The sequence below is a fragment of the Gavia stellata genome, chromosome 9, assembly GCF_030936135.1.
Source record: "Gavia stellata isolate bGavSte3 chromosome 9, bGavSte3.hap2, whole genome shotgun sequence".
In the NCBI taxonomy this organism is placed as follows: Eukaryota; Metazoa; Chordata; class Aves; order Gaviiformes; family Gaviidae; genus Gavia; species Gavia stellata.
Genome location: NC_082602.1, coordinates 1,960,079 through 1,979,126, shown reverse-complemented (window position 1 = coordinate 1,979,126; position 19,048 = coordinate 1,960,079). Strand labels below are relative to the sequence as shown.

The 19,048-nt window shown below is 40.9% G+C and overlaps 1 protein-coding gene across 1 annotated transcript in view; it reads left to right on the top strand.

The window, feature by feature from the left end:
- The first annotated feature begins 16,195 nt into the window (after positions 1 to 16,195).
- Positions 16,196 to 19,048, top strand: part of PCDH15 (protocadherin related 15) — a 379,975-nt gene continuing 377,122 nt past the window's right edge. The window contains exon 1 of the mRNA XM_059821547.1: positions 16,196 to 16,221. The gene's annotated coding sequence lies outside the window, so the exon portion shown is untranslated. The remainder of the gene's footprint in view (positions 16,222 to 19,048) is intronic.

Below are 19,048 nucleotides of genomic sequence, written 5' to 3'. Positions count from 1 at the left end.
AGCAGGGCATCAAGGGACTCCTGCTCTTGTTTGGGAGCGTGGGTGTTGAAATGACTCTTCCGTAGAGAGACAAATGATTGGGGTCCATTGAGGAATAGCCTAATGGCCTTTCACTGTTATAAAGGTGACTTACAAGTCGTCTTTCTACAGAAAAACTTGTCCTGTTGTTGCATTCTAGTGATATATAAGCTTGATACGGAGATCCAGCTCGACAGCTGTTTGAAACTGTTCGGCACAGACATAATACATTGTAGTTATTTTTTCGTCTGCATTTCCATTGCTATTCATGGCCTCTCCTGGTGGGTAGGGAAAAGATGAGTATCTTGTCCCATCTCTGTCTCTGAAAGATAGGGTACTGTCTGTGCTACTTGAAGATTAGAGTAAATGGAGGAATGATTTATCAGGGAAAGGTTAGAGAGGTGAGTTAATGGGAGAGATGAAAGGGTGCAAGGCAAGAGAAATGAGCTGGTGTTTAAACAGGGCTGGGTCATGGAGCAGACAAGAATGTAATAACTGACTCCTGACCTGAGTTAAAGTCACATTTGTATGATCACAGAAAAGCTACAACTAGCAAAAGCTACTGGTGCTTTTTCCATAGCTGAGTAGAGGTTTTTAAGATGCGATGCATTGCTTCTTTCCCGATTACCATTTGACACATCCCTGTAGCAGCAAAGACTATGCAGCTGATATAACTAAACTATGAATGTTCCACTAATAGTGAACAACTCACAGAAACTGTGGTTTTAGTTTTGTTTGTTGTTTTTATTTTATTCTCCTTGGAGGCACAGTGCTCACAGAGGTGGAAGGTAGGAATCTGGTCTTGGTTCTCACCTACAGCTGTGGTGCCCCATAGTTCACCCGACAGCTGGGATGTGCCTTTTTCCCCTGTGCTTAAGCAGTGATGGTGATATGTTGATGGTTTCTCTTTTTCTCGAATGTTTGGGTTTTATAAAAAGACTTTGCAGTTTCTCCACTGAAACATAGGAGGTAGAAAAATGTTTTCTTCATTCTCCTGTGGAATTAGTTCCCCATTTCCCCCCCCCCCCCCCGTTGTTAAGATTTCATGAAATCCAGGCCAAATTCAGCAGATATCTAATTTCAGACATATAAATAATTTCTTTGTGAAGAATAACTAAGTAGGCTAGGACTCTCAGCCTGGAGGAGGAATGACAGAACAAGGATGTGATGGAGGTGTCTAATCATGACTGAAGGGGAAGGGGGAGCAAGGGTAGATTGTACCCATCTCTTCCAATGCAAGCGCTGAGGCATCATCGCATGAAAGTAGTTGCTATGGGTTTTTCCTGCGATTTCTTTTTTTTTTACTTTATTTTGTCTTCCTAATGATCTTCCCATTGATCTTTTTCTTTGGAGGTAAAGATCCTATGCCTGATAAGCCATAGGTTTGTCTAGACTGATAACATTTTGTCTTCATAAGGGTGGAAAAAAAAAAGATAGGTACTTAAGTTCTTCAAAGGTGGTTTCTTTTTTTTAATGTTTACAGAGCCAGTATGAAAACTTGTTCTCTTATGCATGTAAGAAAAAGGGTATTGTTGCTTATCCTATTGTAGGATTGATAGTGGGGTGTGTTAGCTACTGTAAAAATGAAGTGATAGTTGTCTACCTCTGTTTCTTTAATGTGTTCCCTTTGACTGCCCTGTGCTGAGTATTTCTCCCCTAAGTGTTTTTTGGGGGAGGAAGGAGAACACAGAAGGGAAAGGTGCAAGGGGGATTTTGTTTTCTGAAAAATTAACATCGGTTAACTTTTCTCTACTAATGCTCTTCCACTCTGAGACCATGGATTTAACTTAGGGAACTGCCATCTATAAGGACAAACATGTCAATGCAGAAAGACCTCAAAACACCTGGGTTTACCCTCCCACATTTTCAGTACAGATATGCAGTGAACTGCGAGGTGCTGCTTAATCATATGCTCAAAGTACTTGTGCCCTATCAGGGCTTACCTAATTCTTCCACAAAGAAAAAAATTCAAAAAAATGAAGAAATCTATAGGAACTTGTTAAATTTGTTTTGAAGGCTACAAATGGATATCTTCATTTGCTCTTTGTAGCAATACTTTGCCTGTATCTTGTGAAAACAATGAAGAATTTTGTTCTGAAAACAAAAAAATTACTTTCCCTAAATTACTGAATTGAGCGTCAAGACCTCTTCATGTTGCCACTGACATCTAATCAGTTTTAGCAACACAGGTTGCTGCTCTCAAAGAAGAAGGTGGAGAATTGAAATGCGATGCCGAGTTGGACGGACAGACTGATTTTTTTGGGTTGGTTTTTCTTTAAATGGAAAGTGCCATACTACTTTTGCAGGTCACAAGTAATCAGTGTGTTAGTTCTGTATCTCATCTACAAATGTCACTTCCCTCCTGCGGGTAGTTGCCCTCCAGGAGGGCATGGAGCCATAGCTGAGCCAGCACATCCTCATCAGTAAGCATTCCTCCGCTATCAGCCCAAGGGATCTTGAGGTTCCTAGATTCTTGAGAAGGTTGCTCTAGGCCCATCACTTCTTCCAAGGTGAAATTTCTTTTGATCTGAATCTTTGCCTTGTGCGATTGCCTAAGAAAGCTGATTTGCAGAGTTCATCAATTTTATACATTAAGACATATTTTAATCCTAACAGAGTGAGAACGTGAAGACTATGAGTGAAATAAATTCCTTACTGTAGCTGAAATAGTATGTTTTTTTCCATGGTCCTCGCCTGTCCTCTCCTCCAAAAATCAGGGTTCTCAGATTGTATTTATGTATTTGTCAGCTCCCTTGAGTAAAGGTTTCAAAACATAACCTTTCCACTAAGGAGGGCTGTCTGTTGCCTTCAAACTTAATTCCCTTGTACCTGAGGCCGGAATTGCTTACATCAGGGCATTGGCATATATCTTTTCTGTGTTTGCACAAAATGCGTTTATGTTCTAGTGTCTCCGCTTGTCATGCCTTTTCAGATGTAGCCATTTTCTACTGTAAACTAAACCAGGCGTCTTATTTCCAGCAATACAAAGTGTTCACATTGGCAAGATACTGTAAAAGTATACTCAATCACAAACCATAATTTCACAGATTTTTACAATAATTAGTAATGAACTGTTTAAATCTGTTGTGTTTCTTGGTGTTGTGCTGAACAATTGGTTTTTTCAGGTGTTTTTCATTCTGAAATTTGAAAAGTAATGCATGTTGAAGTGCTCTTCATTCTCTTGAATATTTTTTTTCCTATGCATTAGAAGAGTAAAAGCGTGGGTAGCATCCTCTTCTTTTGAGATCATTTAACTGGGAAAAGAATAAAGCAGGACAAGGAAAGACACTAACAGAGGGACTTAATTTTAAAACAGGAACAGTAAGTTTTCTTCAGTGCGGTCTGCATTTTGTCAAATACTGGATAAGCCTGGCTTTCTTCCCATGTACGATCTTATGAATCCCTTGCCTCTTCTGTTTGTAATCCCTGAACCGTTTCTAGTAGTTCCATACTCATGCTAAGAGGATTTGCTGTATGAAATAAGTGTGCTTTCAGTATTGCCTTTTTCAGTGGAAGCAGGGGAAGGATACTCGATACAATCACCTTTTACCACTCCTTTTACTTGAGCCTTTTTTAACATGTCTATGAAGCCCCTGTCGACTGAATGTTGGTTCTGTACCTGCTGACAGGTGAGCTAGCAGAGGTTCGTGCAGCCTCTGCTTCCTTGGCATAGTTGGTGAATCTTCCACGCGTTCGCTTGCAGCTTGCCGTTACCTTTCACATATTGCATTAATGGTACTGAGAGACAGTTACAGCCAAAAATCAGGGTTGAAACAGGGACAGTATCTCTTTCTGGGTATTTGGCAAGTGTAATGCAGTGGTGGACATCGGACGCTGGATGAAAGAGCATCCACAGATGTTGAAATACAGTGTCCGTCTACGTGGCTGTGCTGGTGGCTTTTATTCAGAAGGATTCAGAGAAGTTGTTCCTTTTAATTTCTTCAAAATCCTGTTTTCAGAAGGGCCATGGAGACTTGAAGGCACGTGGTGAAATGATTTGCTGTAAGGAGGTGCCAGACCTGCGTCTGTACCCAGTAGGTCAGATGTGTGAAGTGTACCACTTCAGCAGTGCAGAAAGCTGTCACATCTGATTTGCCGTATCGTTCCAGATAGACGCTGCCTCTTTCCTCCTGGATTTTTGGGTATGTGGTGCATCTGCATTATGAGATTACCTGCTGTGTTCCAAAGAAACTTAGAAAAAGAAACCTTACAAGTGCATATTTTGAGTTCATCAGCAGTGTGCGCTGGGTGGTAAACTGTAAAGCTCAGGAGTTTTCAATCAAGCCTGACCCCTGCTAACTGCTTATTCCAGTCTCTTCTGACCTCGGTGAACTTGCAGCTAGGCAAGATAAAAATCTGCAGTGACTGTGTTGAAATGAAGAATTAAACATAGGTAAACGCAACAATTTTCAAAAGTAAAGCCGACAATTTTGCTTTGTAATAAACTTTTTAAAATGTAAGAGGTTCTTATCTGTAGAAGAAAATCCATAGTAGCCAGCTGAGGCTAAAATATGGTTTTTTTCCTTACCTCCTCTGAAGTAAGAATTCAGTTTCAATTGCTTTTCAGAGATCCCACCTTTTTATTGTGTGTTTTAAAGTTCAGCTGTTTGTTATGGTTGCGTTTGTTAACGGTGAACTGACTTCAGTGTATAAGACAAAAGTTATGGTCAGATTGGACATTTAATTAACTTTAAAGATTATACAAAACTTTCCTGTGTAATAAGAGTGGACTTCATGCCCTGTCTCAAAACAAAATTACTCTCTGGTTGTGTTTTGGGATGCTCGGATTTGGATTTTTAGAGATTTTAAACCAGATTATGCCAATTAAGTGGAAGCGCAAGATGATTTTTAAACAGCAATTTTCCAGTTGCACAAGTGATTGAAATGATGAGTATGAAGGTATTTATGTGAAGTTTTTTTGCGTAATGAGAAGGGAGCGAGTTATTGGGGAAGAGATAGTAATGATCCAGCTCATAAAGACTATGCTCATGAGAATAATTTCATTAAATACTCCAGCAGATCAGTAAATCCTTCAGCTGCCTTTTTCAGTACAGTTATATAGTTTATGTTCTTCTGGGAGGAATTAAACTCCTGTTTCTTGCCTCCTCCCTCCAACTTGACATTTAGCTAAATCAATTTATTGCGTGGCAGAGCCTGCAAACAATGCCTTCCAAAGCATTAAAGATCTGATCTATTTAGAGAAGACCTTTTCTGGTTCTATCCTAAATATGCTGTCAACCGATCATTTGGTTGGAGTGTAGCTTGTCCCCTTTAATCTCTTGCAAATTCACTCCAGTGACAAGCCCAGCTTCCTCACCTTGTCCGAGTGGCTATTTCCTTTACCTTACAAATGGTTTTCTGTCCTCTGGTTTCTATTTTTCCTAAGAATAGAGTGACCTCGCTTGGACCCGTCTGGTTAGTACACTGGCAGGTCTCCATAACTTTGGGTAATTGGATTGGTATCAGAGGCCTTCTGTGTTAGTGATCCTCAAAGAGGAAAAATAATCTTTTAATAAAGACCCGTTTCTATGCAATTCAGCTTGAGGGAACAGAAAAGAAAGGGAGAAATGACTATTAATTGATTACAGTCTAAACCGATGGGACCAGGCTTCGCTGTTTTGGTGATAAATGAGGAGGTAGGATGTGATGAGTTCGGCAAATAGCATTGGGCAACTTTTGTGCTCTTGAACTCCTTCAGCTATATTAAGCAGGTTAAATCTCTGACCTTTGTACCCTGTAAATATTCTTCCTGTAGAATGATGCTGGTAGTTCCTTACCTGAGCCCAGTTCTACATTTGAAGTGATTGACATTCTGGTTTCCCTATAAAGAATGCAAGGTATCTCCCCCAAAATATAATGCTTACTCTTTGAGAGCTGATTCCCTCCTTCCCCCTTTAAAGAGTTTAGAAGTATAACTATTTATTTGAGTTAAAAGGAAAAATACAGAGCAGCTGTTAAGAAATAGAGTGGTCCACTGGTGGGTCATTTTGTGTTTCGAATGAATTTGAAAATTAAGTATATCATTAAACTTCCAATTTGGATCAAAGCCGGTAAAATCTCATGGACGGAGTACTTCTGAAAACCTTTTATTCAAATAGTGGTTAATATTTTTTGCCAGTATTTCTCATACTGAAAAGTCTGTTCTTCAGCAGACTTTGAGGAATACTTATGATTGGGGGGGGCAGGATGAAAAAGGCAAATTTTAAATGTGTATTTTAAAAATCAGTTCAATCACAGATTATTTTTCTAAGCAATTATAATGACACTGAAAGTACAGTACAGTTCCAAAGAGCAGCTGTGTTGCGTAGGAAAATTAATCTACGTCATTTGAAACGACTCAGTTTTACAATGGAACGGGTATTACTCTAACAGCACCTGTACATAATAGAAGACTAGGATGTCTTGTGAATAATAGTTCACTTCATATTCAAATGTAGTAAAAATTGCAACACTAGATTGTCTTTCAGTTGGGGAAAGACCTTTCCCTGTGAGAGCTTGTTTAAAAGAGATTTATGTTGAAGGGCACAAACCAGAAACGATGGGATTTTATTCCTAAAAGATCCTGCAAGAGGACTATAGCACAGTAAACCAACATACACTTGCATAACTCTTCAGTCCCCTGAGGTTTTCCTGATGGGACAGCTGCTGAACCAGATTTTGCAATCTGCCTGCATGAGATGCATTTTCAGATATACATCGTATTTATGACTGCATACTAAGTGATATCTAAAAATATGTATATTTGCATTTTTGCCTCTCTGCATTTGTTCTGAGAAAGGTATAAATGATGATTAAAGCATTGGGTAAATGGTGCATGCATAAAAGATTTAAGGAGAAATTCAACAGAAGTTTGAAAATGCTTGAAAACTGCAAGAGTGTAGAAGGCTCTCTGTAAAGATGTTTCAAGAGATTAATTTCAATAAAAGGATAATATGTTTCAGAGTCATGATTGAGATTGGCAGCTATAAAATGATTTATAGCTGCCTAAGTTAACTGTATATGTAAGTTGCTCTAGGATAAATTTGCTTATCGGTGGGTATTTTGAAGAGTTGTTGCCTTCCGATCTGAGTAGGTTCCCCGTATAAGTGGCCTGTGAGGAGGTTTAGCCAAAGCTGGGTCTTCATGACCTTTTTTCAGCGTTAAGTTCAAAGCATTTTTGCTTTCATTCTTACTTTGATTTCTTTCTTTTCCCCTCTGCCTTTCAAAGGGGGATGGCAAAAAATGAAGTCCTGGCACATAGCGGCATAGTTATTTAACACCAATCAATCCAATTACATTATTGAAACTGTTTCTTTAAAAAAAAATCTGATCTCAGCAAGTTTAAAACCATCTAATCCCTTCAAGATGCAATTTGTGAGAGAGCACTGGTAATTTGAACTTCAGAAATGGGGTAAGGCTGTACAGCCGCATTCATGTCATTACTGTGATGTCCTCTACTTAGTTGTGCCACCTAAGGTTGTCTGTATCCTCGGGACAAGTTGCAGTGCTTCTGTCATGGATCCTATTTTGTATAATTTCTCAAAGGTCTCTGTTGGTACTACATCCATAAAGATTTTGCCTTGATTTTGATGGCTTGCCTCTAAGACAAAACTCCTTATTGCTATAATGATATTTTGTCTTGAAGGAGGTTTTTTTCCCAATTTTCTCTTTTGGGGAGGAATAACTCACATCACTGTTGTTGTGCAAATTAGGAGCTAGCTCCAAGAAAATTTCATGTCACTGCAGTAATCTATCTGTGCATTCAGAGCAAAACACACAGCTTCCGAATCAAATGAGCCCTGCGCTAAAGCAAAAATCTCTGTCTTACGGGAAGGCAGTCTGGGTCTTGGGGTGCTGATGATGTGGCTAATCTGTGTAGCTACCTGCTAGCCAAGAAAAAAGTCCTTTGTGATTATTTTCAAGTCTATCTTTAAATTGCGTGTCGAAGAGAAGTGCTGGACTACGTGCTATAAATGGCACTCTAGCACCTGTTGACTTGGAGTTGATCCTGAAACGATATGTATATAGAAGAAAAAAAATAAATCTCAACAGTTCCAACTTCAGAAGCGTTGCTATTAAAATATTGCGAGGCCTGTTTTGGTGGATGTGGTTAGGCTCGGCACTGGAGGCTAGAGGAGGGTTTGTGGTGGTGATAGTCCTAGTCTGCAGGCACGCTCTGCTCTTGAGGCAGATAGCCATGCTCAGGCCTTCAGAAGTCTACCGTGAAGAGAGACCTGCTGCTCGGCACTGCTGGGGAATCCCCTTTGGAAAAACCACCGTACTGTAGCAAAAATGGGAAATCTGCTCTGGAGGAGGAGAGCAGACAAAGATGTCATCTTCTTACTGCTGTACCTGTTTTGGGGAGAAAATGACAATGTGGTCTTTGGAGTTGGTCTACGCAAAGTCAGAAATGCTGCCTGGGGAGCAGGTATGCATCAGTGTGGTAGGATGGCTCGTGCCTAGAAGGCAGTACTGCTACCTGGGACCTTCTGTCTCTCTAATTTCTCATTATTGTGGGATAAGGGAATTGGGGGCTTCAGTAGGTGCAGCTTTCTGCAGGAAAATGACTAAGCCCTGATTTTGGCATCTCGAGGTATTGGATTTCTGTCATCAGTGTGGACTGCAAAAAACATGTATAATTTGCCATTGGGAAACCGCTTAAGATTGAATTATGCATTTCAAAAAAAATAGTCTTGTTGCTCACAGTGTTGCCTTCACTTGTTGAAAACGAAGTGAAAGTGTGGATCATTTCTTTTTACTGGCTCTGCTGTATTTCATTCAGTGGATTTTAACCTCTCTTAGGCTGGAAACCAATTTCTCCTCCAGCTTTGTAGCATCACACTACAGTAAGAGATTCAAATATGAAAATATATTTTTTTCTTGAATGGAAACAGAAGAGATTGGTCAGATCTTGTAATTTCACTAAATATTAGTTCTGTAGAATAAAAACTGTGCTTTGAGACCACCTTACTTTGAGAGACTGTGTGAGGGAGAAAGAGGTATTGGAGAGCCTCTCTGGGATGTGTTACCACTTGCAGTCATGTTACCAACTACAGCTGGTCTGAATCAGAATAGTGTGGAAACAGCTGGATTTAAGCCCAAGTTTCCCACAAAGCTGGCTGCTTTATGCTCAGGTATGGTACCTTCTCTCTTCTCCGTTGTGTGCTTGAGGGCCAAAGAGATGCAAGTAAAGCAAAAGAGGTAAGGTGAAGAGAATTCTTTACTCCAGGCAGTTTCTCTAGCTTGGAACAAGTGTAGAGAAGTGTGAGGAAACTCACACTTCATTTATGGGTTTGTATGTTTTACTAAATCTATAAAATACAGCTGGGGGGGAAAAAGTTGTTCAAACATACAAATTAGCAACTGAATTAAGCCATTAACCTGTTATGTTCAGTATACATTCCTCTGCCTGTTATTGCATGCTTTGCAGAAATTAAAAAGTGCCCCTGACCCATGGCCTGAGGTGAGCTGCATAGCACTGCATGAGTATTCTCTCTTGGCTCCTGCAGGCAGTTTGCAAAAGCCCTGCAGCATAGAATATCCTTGCCTTAACCTGCAGAGGTAAAATACTATTGTTTGGAAAGGTAACTTAACTGGGAGTAGAATCGTTGCTCTACCTGTCCTGATGACTTCCTGAACAAGCCCAAATGTTTAGTTCGGGCGACAAAGATTTCTTTGTATTTATTCTTGCTTTTATTTCTGCCTGTATTCCTGTGGTACGGAAATACTACGGTGTCAAGTGAAAAACGTGTTACTGCAGCAGTTTTGGTAACCGAGATTTCAGTGGATATCTGTATAATGTCTCTTTCTTGTGATAAGTAATCCTTGGGCTTCTTTCTCAGAGGTGGGGGTTGTGTTTTGGGGTTTCTTGTTCTCTTTGAGAAAGAAGGGTTAGGTCCCCCAGTGTCTTAAAGACAGTCGAGCTGTCCTTCCTGAGACCTTTTCCTTCTCTGGTGTCTCTTTCTGAAATTACAGCAGCAAAACCAGTGTTTAATGCTCTAGGGGTTTTCTATTGTCCTTTATAATGTCATTAGAATTTAGGTCCTATTTCTATCTCTTCTAATGCTCCCAAGCATTTTGTTTACTTTAGCTCAGTACCCATTACACTACAGCAACTAGATATACTGCCTCCTCTGAGGGGAAAATAGCTAAAAAGCTGACAACTTCAGAATCCGTATTTGCATACATGAATATCTTATTTGTCCCAATGTGCATTTTTGTACAAATGGAAATTCATTTCCCAAGCTATTGCTCAGGTACTAAATGCATTTAAATCCTCACAGCGCTGCTCACAATCCTCTGTGGTTGTTAATAACCGTAGCTTGGACTCTGCGGAGTCGGCAGACTTTCACAGTTGGCACTTCTTTATTCCATGCTACTCCTCTGACTCCAGTGCTGACACCTACACCTCCTTCATCCAACAGCAGTAAACCGTGTGGGCCAGCTCATCTGGTCTGTTATCTCTTAGTTTTCTATTGTATCTACAAGTCAATTAGTCTGATTAAAATTTTGTTTCCTACAGTTCAGTCTTTCACCTTGGATAGCTAATCTCATACACTGTGGCTGCCTACCCTTCTAAAGCATACCAGAGCCACGTCTCTCTTTACACACTTTGATACAAGACCATCCTAAAAAAACCCCAACAACTGAGGGAGGAGCATGGAAGTATCCCTCAGTCCCAGGAGTGCTGCCGATCCCATCAAATGTCTGCCTGCATTGAAAGGTTCTCTCTTTTCTGATACTAAATGAAGACTGTCCTTTAATTTTATCTTTAGGAGATATGTTTTCTGTAATTCTGTTTTTATGTTCTTGCTGCTGGGTGGGGCCTTTTTTGTACCTTATCAGCCTGACTGTCTCAGGATATTGTGCAAGGAGCAACAAGGCACCAGGAGTGGGCACATCGCTTCATTTGGCACTATTTAGCCGCAAACTATATGAATGTATCTTCCCCTTGCTTTGAAGTCACTGTCTTGGGATCATGTCCAGAACCCCGCACTCTCGCCTGTACCAAAAATTACGACTCTTGGGTCCGTTCCTCTTTCCTTCTTGTCATCTGACTTCAGCAGCAAGTAGGACTCTGTGCTTTGTGGGTTAACCTATTTGGAGCTGTCTGCTGTTTGGAAATGTTAACAGTTGCGCTGGCGTCTTTCAGATTCACTGTTGTCAGATTCCTAGGTAGTAAAATTATTTCTTTAAATGTTGCGATCAGAGCAGCTTCCAAGATGGATTGGCATTACTCAGTCTTCCTTGAATAAGGCGAGCCGTTGCCTAGCTGTCCATCGTGAACTTGTGTATCTGTGGCTTGGGTACCAGCCTGCTTGCATGTCGTTGTCTGCCTGTGGGGGTCAACAAGTTTCTATATTGGGGCACTGCTGCTGAACCTTGAGTCGAGTTATATAGTACTCCAGGTAGAAGGCGTGTCTTCATCCCTAGTTTCTCAAGCTTGGTTTTATCTCGTGACTTGGTTTTATCTCACGGTATTATCTCACGACTGAACTTGTGGTAATATCCTAGTAGGTATGTGTTGACTCATTCATATGACCTCTGTGGGGGTCAGTGGGTTGTGCTGGCTGTTTGCAGACTCTATTCAACTTTACCCGCTCAGCTTAATGACTTCTAAACGCCAATTTTTATGAAATTCATGGAAATGTCAGCTCAGTAACAATGAAAATATCAAGTAGGATGCTGGAAGTGAGTGGGAGAGGGAGGGAACGTTATCGGGCACCTGTTGACATGTGTGGGCTCTCCATGTCTTGAATGCTGTCCGCTTGTCGGAATGCATTGACTTGTTGGCTTTTGCCCACAGCTGGCCTCGGTCAGAGACAAACCAGTGGGGCCGGATGCCCTTGTGTGGGTGTAGGGATACTGTTAGTTTAAAGACTGTCAAACAACAAGGTTGTTGTTTCCTTTATGAGATGTTAAAGGAAATTGTTTTGACAAAAGTATTTACTTTGACATCTTTTGAAATTTGAGAGTAACATAGCACTGTTCTTTAAGTATTTAACTGATGCGTAATTGCTGTGGTGTTAAAACGGAAGCTGTGAAAGCTCTTTTGTTGATAGTACGTAGTGCTCTTGGATTTCTTTTAAATATTTTATTTTCACTTGAATATTTTGATACTTGGTCAAAGAGAAGTATTTGTAAACCCATTTTGGCGCAACTTCTTTGTCTTCTGCAAATAATCACTGATACGGTAACTGTGAGTTAAGTATCTAAATAAACTATTAGATGTCTTGTGTTCCACAAAACTGCTTAACCTATTCCAAGCTATGTGCTGCACGTAATCTAAAGAAATTTGCTGGAGTCCTTTTAAACGTTGCAGTGAGGTCCTTGTTTTACGTCACTTCCCACGTGGCTGTGTTTTGTTCTGCCCACCTCAAAATTTGCTTGTGACGGTGCGTTACTGTCTCTGTTGCATAACGTTGTGGCGAGGTACAGTGCTCTTCAACGGACGACACTGTGCTTCTTAAAGAGATGCAAGAATCTTTCCTCTTTCCCCACTGAAGGCACACAGCAGCTTTGGTAGGCTTTCTATCACCAGCTGTCCCTGAATGAGAGCCCTGTGCACACCGAACCGTCGCAATACATCGGCACATACCCCCCCAACTCTGCAACGTGTGAATCGCTGACAGATGCAGTTGAACAAAGAAATGCAAGATCAATTCCTCTATTCATTAGTGCGCATAAGCGCTTTTTAAATTCTTGAAGGTTGGAAGAGAAGGATGAGCTTGAAAGATGCGGAGCCGAAGTGTCTTGGAATAGCCAAAGAAACCTGGGCATGCGAGAGAGTTGTTTGTTCTCTTGGTTTAAGGAAAGCAGGAATATGCAAAATCCAGGAAATTTGGAAAGTAAAATGCTGAGTGTTGGGGTTGATGATGCAGTACTGAGGTGTACGGGTATCTGGAGAAATGGAGGTTCTGGAGATGGATGTACATGCTTGGCAAAGGGCTAACAGGCGATGGGAGTGATGAGGAGGTTTAGAAGGTGATACGGTTAGATAGAGATGGGCAAATGTAGAGCGAGAAGTGATTGCAGCTTCTGTGGAGACTTTTAAAAGGGAAAGAATAAATATGTGAAAACATGGGCAAATACTTAACTGCCTCCTTTCCCTCATGGCCAACAAGCTGAGAAAGCAATCAAAGTATAATCAAAACAAGTAATCACATCTAATCATGCTCTTATTGCCTATTAAGAAGTGGTAAGAGGGATTTTTAAAGGTAAGATCCCCCAAAAATATCGAGAAGGAAAATCATGGAGCAGAGGAGTGGAAGAGTACTTGGGGATCGATAGACATGATGTCAGAGATGGAAAAGCTTGGAGAGGAGAGGGGCATATGAGAGAACGTGGAGCAGAGCTGGAGGTTTGGAAGAGGCTGTGTAGGAGTGGTGATGTAAAGCAATTTTGATGTGCAGAACTAGCACCTGACAGGGCGAAAGAGGTGGAGGAAGACGAAACAGGACTCGTTTGGTTTTGGATTGCTGCTGGATGGGAGCTGAAGGAAACTAAAGGGCAGGCCTAGCGAGCATAGGCAAAAGTAACGCTATGCAGGGCTTTGAGTGACCTAGTAAACAAGGAACTGGTAAACATGAAACTTGCTCTTTACTGCACTTTTCTAGAGGAGAAACCTCAATTCTTTGTTAAATAGCTTAATATATGAGGAGTCTGGTCTCCGGAGAGTTTAGAAAGGGACTCTCTCCCATAGTTAGCTGTGGCTGGAGGGTAAAAGCCATACTTGGAGTGTCACTGCTTTATTGGAGGTTAATAGCAGATGGGCGCTGGTTGGAGAAGAGGTGCCTGAGATCTATTGAGAAATGAGGAGATGCAGCTACTGATTATCCCAAGGCTGTGAAGGCAGGCAGGCGGAACCGAATCCTTCGTCTGTACAATGTTGGGATGCGCGTTAGCTTTTCGAGGACTTCGTGATGCTGTTGTCCCACTGCTACCAGCAACTGCTGATAGATGTCTCGGGCAGGAGAGTGTGTGGCCGAGTGCCCTGCTCAGCAATATGAAAGGGGATGGAGTTACTCTGACAAGCAGCAGCAGTGGAGGACTTAGGTTTTACTCTCTGTGACCGGAACAAAACTTCTGGCATGTTTTATCTCAAAGCTTTATTTAAAGCTTCTGTTGAGCTGTGCTGTCTCCACAGGGATCTGTCTGGGAACGTGATTGTTAGGAGCAACATGGGATTACAGATAACTCTCAAGGACTCTTCTTGGTGGGTTTGTTCATTGAGGGTTGTTATAAATAGTTATTACAGGTAGTTTAAGAACAAACTGCTTTAGAGTGCTAAGTGGAAAATTCATATTTCCAGAGAAACAAATTACAACAGAAGACACCTCTAAACATTCTAAACTGTCTTTACAGTTACTTAATCTGTAACTTGGACTGCAAACATACAACAACTCTGGTAGTTATTTGGCTTAATCAGCCTTCCTATTTGTAAGCTGTTCTGTCTTGAAAAGCTAGGACTACTTTTAAAGCTTCTGGCCCAGTAATGCATAATAACACAATCTTCAACTTGACATTGAAGAAACTGAATATCATGTCTGCTAAGCATGTGTGCATGCACGTGTGTGTATATTTATGTGTATGCGTGTTAATTCTGAAATGTCATTGCATTGAAGTATTTTAACGGCGCTAATAAAAAAACCTAATTACTCCAGGATGTCTTTTTAATACTACTTTTGCCATGTGGTGACTAACAGGTGGGTGGAAACAGCCATTTTTCTAGAAGGGTAGACTTTGCTTTGAGAAGTTTAATGTATTTATTTTACAAAATTTGAACAAAAATTCTCTCAGAGGAGAGAAGCTGCAGCATATAAATTCTACTTGAGAAAATATAGTTTTCTTCAATAAAATAAATTCACTTAACATTGTTTTGGATGTTTCTATTGCCATTGCCGTAATGCAAGTCAGTTTTTAAGCTGTAAGATACTGAGACAGTCACTGGTTTCCTACAAGGAGCACTCGGAGGGACTCTCGACAGAATAGTTGCTGGCATCAGAGAGACTCATGCCTGTGGTGCTGTCTGCCTGGTCTAGCAGGAAGCAGGGATGGGAAGGTTAAGGCTAGGGCTGGGTAGGTTTGGATGTTCTGACTTTAATGTGAGTATTTAAAGGTAGGATCATCTTTAAAGAATCAGTCCTCTTGGGAAAGATGAACAGATACCTAGAACCAGAAGTTCAGTTCTTCTAACGGTGCTCAGAGGGAACCACGTTAACGGGGCCATCTTTTTTTACGGGTACTGCCTAGTGCAACTACTTGTACGCTCCTGACAGGGGCTCGGTATGTGTGTGACAGTAGCTGCAGCTGGAGACTGAAGGTCCTTCTTGGAGCTGGGCAGCAGCGTGTCCCGCCTGCCGCCCAGCTGGTGGTGGAGCAGGGAGCTGGCTGCCTTCCAGCCGCACCGCTTCTGCCTATTTTTGCCGTTTGCCATTGGTGACAGCAGCTCTCTCCTGGCCAAGGCCCAGTTCCTTAACCTGAGGGCAGTAACGTTCATTTAGCTTCCCAGCAGCACAAGCCGAGAGTCGTGTGCCTGAGCATGCTTTTTCTTCCTCCTTGCAATTCATGCGTTTCACTTCTCTGAGAATCTTTTAGCTGGGTGGGAGCTGGGAAAACCCTGAACTTGCAAAGTATACTGAGATTTCAAAAATCCAGCATCCTTTCCGCTGCGGTGATACCAAGATCTTCCTTAGTTTTCACTTTCAGAAAACCTCTGATTCACTCCTCCATGTTAAGTAAGCCCAATGAGTGATCCTCGGAGAGAAATGGCTCTGGCAAGGGAGAAATTGAGAGGTTTCTGGGATATCGTCCAACACTTGTCTTGCAGTAAAAGGCAGTGAAACTGATATTTACTTGGTGCGTTTATATCAAAATATATTTTATTATTAACCAGCAAAATAGCCTGCCCTTTAATGTATCATTTAAGCTTTGTGTGCATATTTTGTAAAGACAAAGGTTATTCGAGAACTAACTTAACTACTTCTGGCTAATATAGATTATATTTCTTTTAATGTTTTTATGTTAAGCGGTTAATGTTACTTTTTAAATGAACTCTTCTGGCACTGATATTAAGGGGTTTTAGGATATCTTTCTCCTCTCCTCTTTCTAGAGCCACTAGCTGCAAAGTAGGAGTTTCACGTGTGCAGTGTGATGCAGCCCAAACTTACAAACTACTTTTGATTTAAGCACCCAACGCCTTCTGCAAGAACAATGTTTTATAGGGTAAGTCCATGCAGAGGGTTGGGAAACTGAATATATGTATGTAATGCATCTGCAGTGAAAAATCGGATTTGTAGACAGGCATGAAATGGATAGCCTGTTTGCCCACCCGTGATTAAGAGGCTGTAATTCTGTTAATCCATCTCGTAGCTTGATTACTTTTTAAAAATACAGAAAATAAGTCAAACAGTCGCAACTACTGCTGAAAGCAGGAAACAAAAATCCTTCCCTGTCCCTACCTCAATTATTCTGTAGAAACTTTTTTCCTATTTTTGGTAGTATAGTTGACATTTCTCTGCGCAAACCTATGTATACTCAGCAATCTTCTCTTTTTTGTGGAAATGAGCAGCATGCTGCCTCGAGTGTTAATATGGTGCATTTATAGTATCTTCTGCTGGCAAGGGGATTGGAAAAGTGCTCTCAAGATGGTACCTACTGTGAATCAGGCCATATGCGTGTTAGCTACCATTGCTATATGGAGAGGGAAAATACAGAACTTTCTGACTGATGGAGTGCAGGAAAATACCAGTTACTTTGTTCTGGGCTACAAAGGATTGAAATAAACGTAGGGATTTCTGCATTGAAGTACAAATGACACTTTTAAATTGCTAACTTTTAAATTGCATATTTCACCTCTAGGTAGGAGGTCAGCTGTACCTAGGTGAAGTGCTGTCACTGAAGTTTTGAATTATTTTTGAGCTAATGCAGAGGCATGCAACTCGCTGTTACTGATGCTCTACTTTGCCTTTGAAATACCTTGCTGTGGCAGTGGCTGTGCATCTCGTGGAAAAGCGGTCATTTCTGTAAGAAAGGTCTAAAGAGTGGGGCAAGGCAATAATTAAAACTGGTAGTCCTTAGAAGGATATGAGCAAGGAGGGATGTATGAATTACTTGAACATAGATACAGAGATTATGCTGAGGAATTTCAACTTGCAGATAAAAATATTTTTGGTTCTTCATAGAAATTGCCATCAGATTTTTTCGTAAGTTTTTGTGTATTTGCTTTCTAAAAATGCTGTCTCCAAGTAAGGCTAAAAAGTCAAGGCCTTGGTAAGCACAGAACAGGAGAAGAGCCACAAATGCGGCATCAATGCTACTCTATTTTTAATATGTTTGTTTATGTGGAACAGATCCATAAGAACGGATCCAGCAGCTGTGAAAAGGGAATGGAGTTGTGAGCGTGTTTGATCTTGAAATTTGGTCTTAAAAAAATCTTTGTATTACTGAAAGTTTTTATCTGAGGAGATGAACAAAATCCATACCACTTGTGCTAATTCTATAGCATGAAAGCCCTAGAGCTAATATAATAGGGTTTGAGTAAATCCAGGAGTCCATAGACTGAAATATTTACGTATGAATTGCTCAAGTAGTGTTAGTGAAATGAAAACTGTAGTAGTGTTCTGTTTTCTGGAACATCGAGAATTGGAGAAGGGGTTGTATTTGCACTGTAAATTACTGACTGTAACCCCAGCTCAGCCAAATATTTGCTTATGCTTAAATTCTTCTTCAGGAAAGCATTTAAACAGATATTTGACTTCAATACATGGAGTTATTCACACTTGCTGCTGTATTTAAAGCCATAAGTAGCATACCTGGCTTTAATTCAAAGGTGAAGTCTTCCTTCACTGTCCCTTCTCGGGGTCGTAAGTAGGTGCTATGAGATGGGCTCAGCAGCTGCCTGGGAAGCGCAGCAATGGGCCGTGGGAGTTTGTGGGCTGGCATTTAGCCTTCCGCGGTGCCCTGAGTTAGCTTGAGTGGTCCCTGAGCTCCTGAGCTGGAATTTTTTTTTTTTTTTTCCTGGCTAAGCCTAAAGCGAGGGTGTTTTCCGGCTGATGTGCTCCACCAGCCATTTGGGCTCAGGACCCAGCTAATCAGATGTAGAAAACCCCTCCCGAGGTACTTAGCGTGGATGTCTGGTCCCAGCACCGACCTCTGCTGTAGGTGTCCCATCTGCTCGCTAGTGTACGTGCTGCAGTGCCGTGGCGCGTTGGGTTTGCGTGGCGCTGCAGCAGCTAAAACCGTGAACGGGTAGGCGCTCTGCTGTGCCTAACTGGGCTAGGACATATGTTAAGGCAGATGTAGCTGCTTACCGTGTGAAGTGACATTAGTTCAGAATGGCATTGAGACAAACCAGAGGGGTTTTTTTGTCTGTGGTGTGTTTAAATAATATTTTGAAGGTTTTTTTTCTTATATCGACAGTTCAACATAATTGTTTCAGCAACAAAAATAAAACATTTGGGACATATAGTTTAATGGACCGTAGCTTTAACCAAGCCAGGAACGCTGTCAGACTGTAAAGCAAATTCATCTCCTTTTTGGCTTCTGTAAGAGACTTTTTTCTGTTTCTACTGGTATTTCTGATTTATTATGGCACCGGATCTCTCAGAATAAGCATTTGCACTTCAGAGACTCCCTGGTTTTGTGTCTTCAATCTTTAAAAGAGTTCATCTGATAAGTAATAATATAGATGAGCCTCATAATAAAACTGTCCACTATAATTTTCCTCTGTTTAAAGAATTCAGTACCTTACACTTTTAAAAATAGTTTACTATATGCTTTGATATTTTATCACATTTGTAATATATTAAGAGCGACACCACTAACCAAACGTGTAACTTTTAATGCTTGAAGGAGTTCTGGCTGGTTGTGTAAATTAATAGCATATATATAAATGGGAATTTAATTGTTTTCTTAAATGCTGTATTATTCATCCAGCCATGGCGTTTTCATAGGAGCAGCTGTTTTTGACATGTGTATTAAATGGCAAATATTTGTTTACATGTCTACTGAATTAATATGTACTTTAATGATTTCTTTTTAAGTGTGCACT